We start from the raw sequence: 11,614 nt of genomic DNA, 5'->3' as shown, positions 1-11,614 counted from the left end.
GGATTCTCTGGTACTCTGAAATAGTCCTGGACCTCTGTGATCTCAAAATGTAGCTGTCCTCAAGAGCTGAACCAAATTATTTCTGGCTAAGGTTCAGAGTATTTGAAAATTCAGTAAAACTAGTTAATTGAAATACTGTAGTTCTATGGAGCTTATGGGCAGCCTGTTTCTCAGCTTGCAGAATTTTTTTGCCTTGTTTGTGTTTGCTTTTGGGTGGGGGAATGAAGAAAACATGATTATGTACTTGTGCGGACAAGTATCTTAGAAAGCTTTGAATAAAGTGTTCATACGATTTTTCTCAGCAATGTAAAAACCCAACTTTTCTAACCTGGTGCCCTGAAGATGCACAAAGATCATGCGGGTAGGTAATTATAGGAGCCTATAATTCTACTTGTCTAACACATCTGCCCAGCACACGTTGGGTAAAGCTGGTGCATAAATCCCTTTTGAAGGCTTTTGGTTGTTACAATTTTAAATGATTGATACTTCAACTCTTACAGTTTAATATTTCCTGTCATTTTATTTTTTTCTTTAAAATATGACAATTCAATGTTTTTTTGCATCTTGATTATCTTTTAATAATGCCCCATTTCTTTGCTTAACTATTTATTTAATCAATTTACAGAGCCTACCTACTCAGCATATGACTCAGGGTGGCAGATTTACCAGGAAAGGAAGATGGATAGGTTAGGATAAGATAGGGGAAACGCGCAAAGCATGGTTATGTGAGAGAGAGCCGGCGGGCGGGCTTTCTGGCGTTGGTGCAGGCCCAGTCACCCGGCGGTCACGGTTTGGGCTGGGCCTGTCCGACGCAGAGAACAGATCAGAAAAGCGGCGTAGGACACTCTGTCGCCGTCGCCTCCGACCCTCCCTCCTTTCTCCCGGGCTTCTCCTCCTTCCCTGCGCTGGACTGCCCTCAAGGGCCCTTTCGGTGTACAGCAGCGCGCGCGCGCTCTGTGTGCGTGTCCGTATGTGTGAGCGCGCGCGCGCGTGTGTACGGACGCTCTATCCCCGCCCTTCCCCCCCCCGCCCCATCAGTGCAGCTGTTGCTGCGCGGGCGGTTATCGGAGGGGGCAGGCCGGCTGACTGGCTGCGGCTTGCTGAGGTCCACTCCCTGTCTCCGCTTCCATCCACTGCTCTCGTCTGCTCCGGTGCTGCTGCCCGTCCCCGCCGCCAGTACAGCTGCTGCTCCTCTGTCTCGGTCGGTCCGCCCCCACTCCGGTTCCCAGCTGCAGCTACCGAGATTACCGCTGCTTCTCTTGCTGCATCATCACGCACCCATCCCCACCTCCTCCTCCTCCTCCTCCGTCACTGCTGAGAAAGGGAGCGCACCGCATTGCATACAAGGACGAAGGAGATCGGATCCTACACTCCACCCCCCCATCACTTCCAGCCGAGGTAGCTATTTCGCTTCAGGGGGGAGAAAAAGAGGATCGTTTTTCTAGGGGGACTGCGGAGGGGGTGCGTGAGGGACTTCGTCTGGACCCGATCCCTTGTCCTCACCGCGGGGGAAACGGGCGCCGGAGATCGGGGAAGGAGCCTCTCGGCGCTCTGCTTGTGCCTGGGTTTGATGGAGCTGCGGGGGAGAAGAATTGGCGAGAGGGAGTGCGCGAGAGGGCCGGTGGCGGCGGCACTGCGGCGTTAGTAAATAGGTGGATTCTCTTCTGCAGGGACCCGCGCAGAGATCCGGAGCTTGCCCTCCCTAGCCGGTGCCATTGTGCCTGGCTCCGAGTGAGGGAATCTTCTCTCTACAAAGGAAGCGGCTCCATCAGCGCAGAGCTGCAGGATGAGGATTGTCCCTCCTTCCCCCTCACCGCCCTCCCCAAGATAATTGAAACCGAAATCTTTGCTTTCCAAAGGGATCCTGACTGAAGCCCTGTGAGGATCGGGCGGCGAGGGGCGGGCGGGTGGCAAAGAGCCCGCCGGGGTGGATGGCTGTTACTAAGCAAGAAATAAAACGGCGTGAAATGCCACCTACGAGTAACCTGGAGGGCTCAAATAAGGTTGTTGGTTTCATACACGTCCTGGGTTGCAAAAACAGGCGTGGTCGGTCTTCTCCGGTCTCCCTTTTCTCCCCTTTTCCAGTCTCTTTGCACCGAGTGATTTGGAGGAGACACTGGCCAATCTCTCTCCTCCTGTCTACTCCCCCCCTCCTAATAATACATCAACAGGTTTCTGCAAATGGATACCCTCTAGAAAGGAGATTAACACTAACCATCTTGTTCTTTTTGGTCGTGGTGAGAATAAAATGGTGACGGTGGTAATAATCATAAATACTGAACAGCCACCTTCCCAGACCCTCTTCTCATTTACTAATCAGATTTATTTAATTCTAAGGCTACACAATAGTTGAAGATCCTCTCCCCCACCCTCTTCATTGTGCCTTCTTTTCCCTTTGGAGACTATTTATTATCCTCAGAAGCATGAGTGTGCATGTGCATCAAGAGGGGGAAGAATATGTATGTGGGAGTCAGAGGGGTAGAAAATATTTTACTGTTTTCATGTTATTTTTCCCACCTGCCCTCCCTGTCTGTCCAGGGAAAAATGATGCAGCACAATGCAGGAATCACTGACAACTCCGCTTTGCTTTCCAGAATATCTTTTGCATGAATCTGTGTCCCTTGCGCTTTATCACAGCCCCACCCTAAGGAAGCCTGTCCAAATTTTCCTCCCTCTTTCCCTGGCCAGCAAGGACAGGATCAGCAAAGCTTTATCATTGGAAACCTCTTCCAACAAAGGTCCCCCACCCCATTTATGCAGATATCTCTATAGGGACCCTTGGAATGCTGACTTCTTTCCCTCCCTCAGTTTCCCGTCTTTTTTTTCCCCTTAGAGTCTGTGGTGGTGGGGAATAATGGGATTGCAGTCCTGCAGCTCTAATGCAGTCAGGTGGAGTCCAGCCTACAGCGGTGGGAACACATTAATCAGATACTACAAAAGTAGTGGCCATTGGGAGGAGTTCCTTTCGGGAAATAGGGAGAAGTAGTGTGATACAGTTCAGCTGGATTGGGTGGTTCTCTAGCCTGCTGGACCCAAAGCTGAAGGAGGAATAAAATGAAAGCTGGTTGTCATGGGTAAAAGTCTCCCTCTATAGTGGAAAGGAGATGTCTGGTTAACTTCGCTCTGTTTTTACTTGTTACAGTGCCCTTTCTTTCTAAAGAAAGTTCCAAATGATGGATGGCTTTATAATTTTTTAAGTGACATTTTCATAAATATAAAAAGTTTTTCTGGATCAGCTAAAAGCCATCTAGATCCTCATTCCACTAATCAGATGCCTAAGACAAACCTACCACAACCACAGTATCAGGGCAATAGCTCATGTACCTTAGCAGCTGGCGTACTGCCTCTGATATCATGCTAAACTACACTTGTTTTAATCATAGCTTGTTGAATAAATCAAAATTGGCCTATCAAGCTAAGTCATGAACCATGGGTTACAAACTGCTAGGCTGGATTTGCACATCATGTTATGTCAACTCCAAATAAATCATATTATGAGTTAGCACAGTGTGTGAACCCAGCCGATATGCAGCCATCATTTGCCTTGTCCAGCATGAATTTTCTACTTCTTGAAAGATTCCAGCTTGATGGCCATTATTACATCTTGTATAAATAGTTACATCTGCTTCCTTATATTTTTATTATTTTAAATAGGTTGTGATGAAAGTTGTTTTCAAACCTACCATGAGATGTTTTATATTGTTTATTATATTTATGTGATACCTTCACATTAAATAAGGAGAAAAACATTTGGGAGAAATTACACAGTGCATTTCAGCATTTAAAATATATGACTTGTGTTACCATTGGAGGAATGACTTTGGCCTATTTCTTTATCATGTTTCATGGCCATTTTGTGGACTAGGGAGAGGAGAAAATCCTATATTACTGAAACAGACATTGAATTTAGCCTTCCAAACTGATGCTTTTCAGATAGGTTAGAATTCAACTCCTGGAATTCCCTGATTCTTTATTTAAAATCTGCCTTACTCCAGGAGCTAGCAAGTTTACCCTTTCTGCTCTTCTTTCACTTAGTGTTCTCTATATACTGTATGTTGTCATCAACTCCAGCCATCATGACCAATACTAGATGGGAATGATGGGAACTGAAATCCAGTGTAAAGGACACCAGGTTGGAGAAGGGTGTTTTAGATATAGATGGAAAAAAACACATTCTTAAATTTGATTGTTTACACTGTATTAAAATGAGGGTTCCTGTATGTTTGTGAACCTCCATGTTTTTATTGCGAGATTGTTCTGTATCATTAATTATGAATGCCCAAGATGGTTCAGGAAATGGAAGAACAAAGAGTAGCTTCTTGTAATTTTGGTTACTTTCCTTAAAAGACTTAAAGGTAGTAATGGCTATCATTGATTGAATGCCGTGATTGTTGGAATCAGTGGGGCTGAGATGATACCTACTACTGAGGTACAAGCAGGAAGAAGTGACCTACTGCCATTATGTCTTCCCCTTGAACTTTGTAAGGGCCTTTAGCCACTGTGGGAGATAAAACACTGTGCTGTATTGATCTGTTATTTTGCTCAGCATGGCAGTCCTTTTTGACGTGCAGTGGTCATGGTTTCTCTATTAGAAATTGATCGATATAAAACATTGATTTGCAGCTCTAGTGGTCTTAACTAGAGTTTTTATTATCATGGTATATCATGTGATCTCATGTGTGTGTTGGAAATAAAGGCCACATAGGTTTAAAAATGGCTTAGGATAAGATGTGGTTTGTGATTTTATTTTAAGGAGTGGCCTCAGCAGGGCTGTGTCGTTGGATATATCAGCATTTTGCTTAAAAAACCAGGTGCAAATTCCCACCTGAGAAAAACACTTATATGTACTGGGATGCCTCCAGGGTGAGAGAGCCAAGCCTGGGGTGGCAATGGCAGTTACCAAGGGCCGTCAGCATTTGCTTTTTTAAAAAAAGGTTGGACATAAGTAGAGGAGAATGTAGTCGCAAAGCTTCTCCTGTGATGTTCCATTTCAGATGGGACGAATGGTGTTTTGCAAGGTTGCTTGTGCTTTAAGCAGGGGAAAAGCTGGGTTGAATTAATCTCTGATGTATTTGTTTTCAACAAATAAATATATAAATGCACACAAAAAGGGGCATCCACAAGGGAGGGTAAAGAAAGTCAAGATGGTGGCTGCAACTGTGCAGTTAAAGCCCCACCCTTTTATTCATGTGTTGTTGGCTGCCTTAAAGTGGCATGAGTCAGGAAACTTAATTATTTAATTTTCCCTAATTTGGTTGCATGTATTCACTGGGCCCAAACATCAACTGAACAGTCAGGACTCGAGGGCCTAGGCTGCAAAAATGGTTCTTGCGTTAAGAGTATGTGACATTCAGCCTGCAAATCTGCACGCTCAAGCAACTTCTTAATGAGATGGCATGATTTTGAGTTCTTCGCGTATTCTTGTAACTTTGGAATCTGAATCTAGTATAACTATGTTTCCAGTTCAAGTTCAGAGAAATAATTTATCTAATATTTGGGAATGAAATACTGGTAGTCCACACATCTTACCCCAGTCATCTTTACAACCACCCCACAAAGCAGTTCAGCCTTTTTATCCCTTTCTGCAATGCAGAGATTTAATCATCATTCCAAGAGCAAGCTCTCTTCCCACAGGAAATGCTATCTGGAAGTAGGGGCTACCTAATTTTATAGCCCCTCCAGACTTCATTGGATCCTACATCAGTGGGATTTGCAATGGCGGCTAGGCCATTTTAATTGCCTACAGTGCTGCTGGAGAGCATGTTCTGAAGCATTAGGGGAATTTAAAATGACGGCTACTGAATCAGTGACAGCCCTGTCTGCTCAGTGAACAACAAGGAAGTTTTGAAGGAGGGACATTGTAATATAGAGCTTGTCATAGTCCCTGTAATAGGCACAGCTTTGCAAAAGTCTCTGAACTTTTATGACTGCATTGGTTAAAAATGTCATGCAGATTATTTTCACTGATTTCTGCTGGTAGCTGGAAATGCATATTTCAAGTTTTTCTTTTCTTGGTGAATGCGTACGTTATACAAAATAATGAGCTGTGTCAGGCAACCTGCAGATCACATGTAATTTTCAAATTACTTTATTTTATTTGTTTGTAATCCCTAAATCCTTCCACATCCATCCTGTTGAAATTTAGCATTATACTGAAGATTGGCAGCTCAATGTTTTGCTTCTTTGGATGATTATCACTATTTAAAGAAAAGACTTTAAATATAAAAATTAACTTAATTTGCCACAGAAGCAAAACAAACAACTTGGGAAAACACTCAGAAAATCCTGGTCCCACCTACTTTTAGGATACAGTCCTACTTATTTTAGTAGTGTTTGGTACTTTGAAAATTGAAAAATATTTTGATTACATTTTAAATACATTCAAATGTTTCGGTGAAATGAATCCACCTAGTCCAGCCTTCAGCCCCAAACAAAGTACCCTGTGAAAAGGTACAGCCTCCAGTGAGTGAAAATTAGCGTCATTATGCTCAACAAAGTTTTCCAACTTCATTCATTGCCTGACTGCAAGCAGTAAACTGAATGTTCATATGACCTGCAAATTATATTGTGATTTCAGGATCAGGAGGATTTCAAGATAGGTGATCATTGGCTGTTTTCTTCTGGGAACCTTATGAGAAAGTCACTTTCCCTTGCAGATTTGTTTGGAAAATGGCTTAATGAGGTTATGGAAAATTCAGCGGAAGTCCCATGAGTGACGCAGCGTACATACTTTATCACATTCTCTTTCCCACAGGCACAGAGAAGAATTAGGATTTAAAACACAGACATTCATTCAAAAATCTACCCTTTCTTGGGGACCCTTTCTTGCCTTTGCACTTTTAGGGGGAATAATCTAATGATTCTTTAGATGCTTAAATTTTACATTCTTATTGTAGAAGGATTTGTTTGAAGTGACAGAATTGTTGAGAAAACATTTCAAATCAGAAAAAACATTGACAGTATAAATAATCCAAATCATGCAGACTCTATATCAGCAACCTGAAGCCCTTGAGGTACACTGAGACTTCATCTTTTAGAATTCTGATATCAGTAACCCAAATAAATCTGGGTGACACTAGGATGGGGAAAGTTGATCTACAAGAACTTTTTCTACATCTACCGTATGCCTACCTATGGAATAGAATTCCTTAAAGAATTCATTGATGAAATGTGGGACATCAATAGTAACATTTAGAAACCTTGATTTACAGTATATCAAGAAGCAGGGTAGGAAACCACTAATTTGCTCCACAGTCCTAAATTCCTTTTTCTCTTTAGAGTAGAAGAGAATGCTTTTCATATCCTAGTAAAGTTTCAGAATTGCTTGGAACAGAGCTCTGAATGAAAGGATTTCTCTTTATATGAAATATGTATTTTTTTATGCTCTTAATTTAACCACCTAATTATATCTACATGTTTTAACTTGCAGCAAATAGAATATAGCAAGCTGCCTTATGCCAGTCTTCTTATTTGACCATCAGCTAATACTTCCTAGATGTGTGGGAGTATATCACCTAGATTAATCTTTCTTAAACCCAACAACTTTAAGATGTATGGACTTCAGCTTTGCTGGCTGGAGAATTCTGGGAGTTGAAGTCTACACATCTTAAAGTTGCTGAGGTTGAGGAATACTGACTTAGACCTTGGTTTCAGACAAAGCAAATCTATTCTGACTGATGCACAGTAGGCTCTTTGGGGTCCTGGGCAGAGGACTTTCCCTTCACTTAATCCCTGAGTCTTTTAAATGGAGATGCCAGAGATTTAGTTGGCAGGAACCACATGGAGCCAGGGAAAGCATATACCATTAAGCCAAGCTCTTCAAAATCTATCTGCTTACTTTATAGAGCCATATTTGCACTTACTCCTTCTTTAAAGTTAATTAAGAATCTCCAAAGTCTGTTTATATTACATTCTTTATATAAAACCTGCAAAACATTTGTTTATGACAGTGAAATTACAGTGCAGATATATAACACAGCACTTCAATCAGCTATACTATAAGCTGCAGGTTATTCATGAGTGTTCTGTGTTCAGCCTTGTTTTACAATATTTATTTTATTTATTTATTTATCAAATTTCTCTGCCTCCCATCTCGTATACGACGACTCTGGGCGGCTTACAGATAATAAAATAACAATCAATAAAAACAGTACAACATAAAATCAATACAAATATACATATACATAAATACCAATAAAAATATAAAAATACAAAAATATTAAAATATAAAATTCAAGATGGCTCTAGGATCTTATACTTGGCACAATCACAGTGCCTCCCCCATGAATGGCTATCCCCCATCCCAAGCGAGGTGGCATAGCCATGTCTTCACCCTCTTCCGGAAGGCCAGGAGAGTGGGGGCCTGTCTTACCTCTGGGGGTAAGCTGTTCCAGAGGGCGGGTGCCGCGGCAGAGAAGGCCCTCCTCCTGGCAGTCGGTAATCCTTCATGGACAGGGTCCGAAGCATGCCCTCTCTGCTTGATCGGGTGGGATGGGTCGATGTAGTGGGGGTGAGAAGGTTCCTCAGGTAACCTGGCCCCATGCCATGTAGGGCTCTAAAGGTGATAACCAATACCTTGAATTGGACCCAGAAGCAAACTGGTACCCAATGCAGCTCATGCAGCAATGGTATTACATGTGCCCTCCTCGCTCGGCTGCATTCTGGACCAGCTGTAGTTTCTGGATACTCTTCAAGGGTAGCCCCATGTAGAGCGCATTACAGTAGTCTAGGTCTAAGATGTCCCATAATTCACGTGCAAAGCAATCCAGTGTCCTGGATGGAAATGAAACTCATTCCAAAAGAACAATATTTCTCAATCAGTCTTCCTTCTGAGAATGTTCTCAGGGGTGCAGGGCCTGATCCTCCAATCTTCATTCCACTTTTTCTGCAAAATAGCCAATGGAAATTTACTTTTAATTTTGAAAAGTTAAAATAACAAGGGGCCTATTACATATTTCTCAGAGACAGCCCCCTCCCCAAACTCTTATATGCCCAGGCATGAGCTTCAAATATCTGGATGGCCAATAGATTACAATAAATGCTAAAGAAAACTCTTAACATATTTTATTTATATCCCTAATAAATTTTGCATAGCCCTAGTAAATTACCTCCAGCCCTTATTGTATGGTGTGCTTATCAATTCTCAGAAATAAAGTCTGCATTTTTAGTAGAAAATCAAATTTCTAGAGAAACTTAAATGCAATTGATATCACTGAGATTTATGTATTTAAATCAGCTTCAAACTATTTTTGAGGGACTGGAAAGTGGAACTAGGGGTGGCAGCATTAACATGCCCACATGTGCTTTTCTTTTCAGTCTCATTAAATTTAATGACAGGAACAGAGATCTATCATTTATCAATAAGGCTGTGCAGTGCTTTGATTTGATTCCAAAAACATGCTTTGAAGTACATGAGATAAGGAGCAATAGCATCCCTTTGTAACTCTTTAAAGCAGCCATCTCTTTTCCTTGAATTGCCATGTGATTCCAGGAAAAGATACAGCTGCCTTACATAGCAGTAGACAGGTACTACATGCATGTTCCTGTGAACTCCAAATCACCTGTTTGTAATTGAATCTGAAGCATTTTCTGCCTAATTTCCACTTAGATTTCAAATTATGATAGTTTGGAAACTAACTGCACGGAAGGGTTATTGTACAGTTTTATGTGTAGTTGTGAGAAGTCAGGTTGGGCTTGAAAAGGTGGAGAGATTTTACAATGATGGTTCTGGAGTGTGGAATAACCTACTACTTACAGTAGATATTCCAGTAGCTATGTTTGCTGGTTTTCTGAAAGACCTACCCCCTTAAGCTACACATTTGTATGCTGTAAATCAGCAGGACTATGGCCTTGAAATGGACTTCTTGAGTAATTGAGAAATGGACTGTTTGAGTAATTACTTTTGGTCAGAAAGAGCATTAAGCAAAGTAAAATCTCCTCTGAGTCAAGTTCATGTTTTGATGATTTCATGGCTATATCCATACAGTTTTCTTGGCAGGAATATGGAACTGTTTTGCCACTCACTTCTGGAATGTTTTTTAACTTCCCATTCCAGCCCACAGCCCTGGAATTCTTGGGTGATCTCCCATCCCAGTGCTAACCTCAGGCCTGCTTACTTTCTAAGCTTGGACAAGGTCAGCCAAATGCTGCTACCTGCTGAGGTGGCTGCCCATCAAGTTGTTTGAATGCTTTGTGGCAAGCCCCTTTGAGAGCTGGAAAGCCCAAACTCATATATTTTAAAAAGGATAAGGAAGACTTAATTCCTTCATGTAAAAGCTTAGGGGAAAAAAGCATGTGGGGAAAAAGTGAGAGTTCTGACTGGTGAGAAAGGAAGTGATTCATATTTTGAGTTTTAATTATGCAAAAGATACTGGTTGCCACCTCAAAGCTAGGCACTTACAACTCAGTCTTCCCAAGGGCAAGCTAAGGGTGGAGGCTTCTTTGAGACATAGGCTCTAAGTTATTACAAAGTTGTTGCTGGGATATTACAAGCTGGGACCTGGGAAAACCAACGTAAGTATGTGAAGATGATTCATTTGGATCGGAGCAAAGGTTTATGTAGTTCAGTGTTTCTCAGCCTGGGCAATCTGAAGATGTGTAGACTTCAACTCCCAGAATTCCCCAGCCAGTGTCCTGGCTGGGGAATTCTGGGAGTTGAAGTCCACACATCTTCAGGTTGAGAAACACTGATTTAATTCATTGTGAGTGGCAAGTCAAATGCTTATGGGAAGTCCCATCAATCAGAAAGTGTTTCCTATCATTGTTTCAGCAAGAAGTGTTTAGAGGAGGGCTGCCTGTATCTCAGAGGTTATAAATAGCTGTCATGACCATCAGTTACTAATGCTGCAGAGAAAAAGTGGTTCAATTTTAAAAAATCCTGAAAGTGACCCAGTCTGAAAGTGACCCAGGAAAAATTGTTTTGTGAAAATGGCTCTCTCTCCCCCAGCTTTATTTCTCCAAATCATTTAACAGATTTTATTGAATATTTATTTGGGAATAAATCACAGAAATCAGGAGGCCTTACTTTTGATTACATCTGTTTTCACTGCCTGAGAATACATATGCTACATTGCACCTTTTAAAATCTTCACAGTTATTTTTGAGTCATTATCTTTGGGTTTGTTGTTATTGTTATTGTCATATTTTAATAATAGTCTGTGATTTTATGTTTTTATTTATGTAAGTTGCCCATAATAAAATAAAAATAAACATTTTAAATAGTTTTTTTGGCAAGGCATTATTATGAAAGAAAAAAAGCCCTAAACCATAATGATTGTTTTAGGCTTTGTGTGATATATTAGAATACATCACTGTGGTTTAATGATGTGTGAACCAGAAGAGAGTAGTTTAGGATTGTCTGAAATCATCAGAGTTATCATTTTAACAAGCTTGCTTCAGTCACTGACGTTTCTTAGGACAGTGACTGCACCTGCCTAAGACAAAATGCTCCTGGAGGAAGAATTCATCACTTCTGTTTTCCTGTACATATTCAACTTCAGTCCATTATAATGGTGGATTCTGGTGAATAGGCAGATGAGGCATTCATTAAAAAAATAAATTAAAGGCTGTCATTCTGAGTTTCCCACTTTTAGAAGCCTTCACAACTTTACCCTTG

General features: G+C 41.5%; 1 protein-coding gene across 1 annotated transcript in view; it reads left to right on the top strand.

The window, feature by feature from the left end:
• The first annotated feature begins 1,074 nt into the window (after positions 1-1,074).
• SPTBN1 (spectrin beta, non-erythrocytic 1) overlaps positions 1,075-11,614 on the top strand; it is a 205,392-nt gene continuing 194,852 nt past the window's right edge. The window contains exon 1 of the mRNA XM_063301479.1: positions 1,075-1,398. The gene's annotated coding sequence lies outside the window, so the exon portion shown is untranslated. The remainder of the gene's footprint in view (positions 1,399-11,614) is intronic.

This window comes from Candoia aspera, chromosome 1 (genome assembly GCF_035149785.1).
Source record: "Candoia aspera isolate rCanAsp1 chromosome 1, rCanAsp1.hap2, whole genome shotgun sequence".
In the NCBI taxonomy this organism is placed as follows: Eukaryota; Metazoa; Chordata; class Lepidosauria; order Squamata; family Boidae; genus Candoia; species Candoia aspera.
This window is presented reverse-complemented; position numbering and strand designations above follow the sequence as displayed.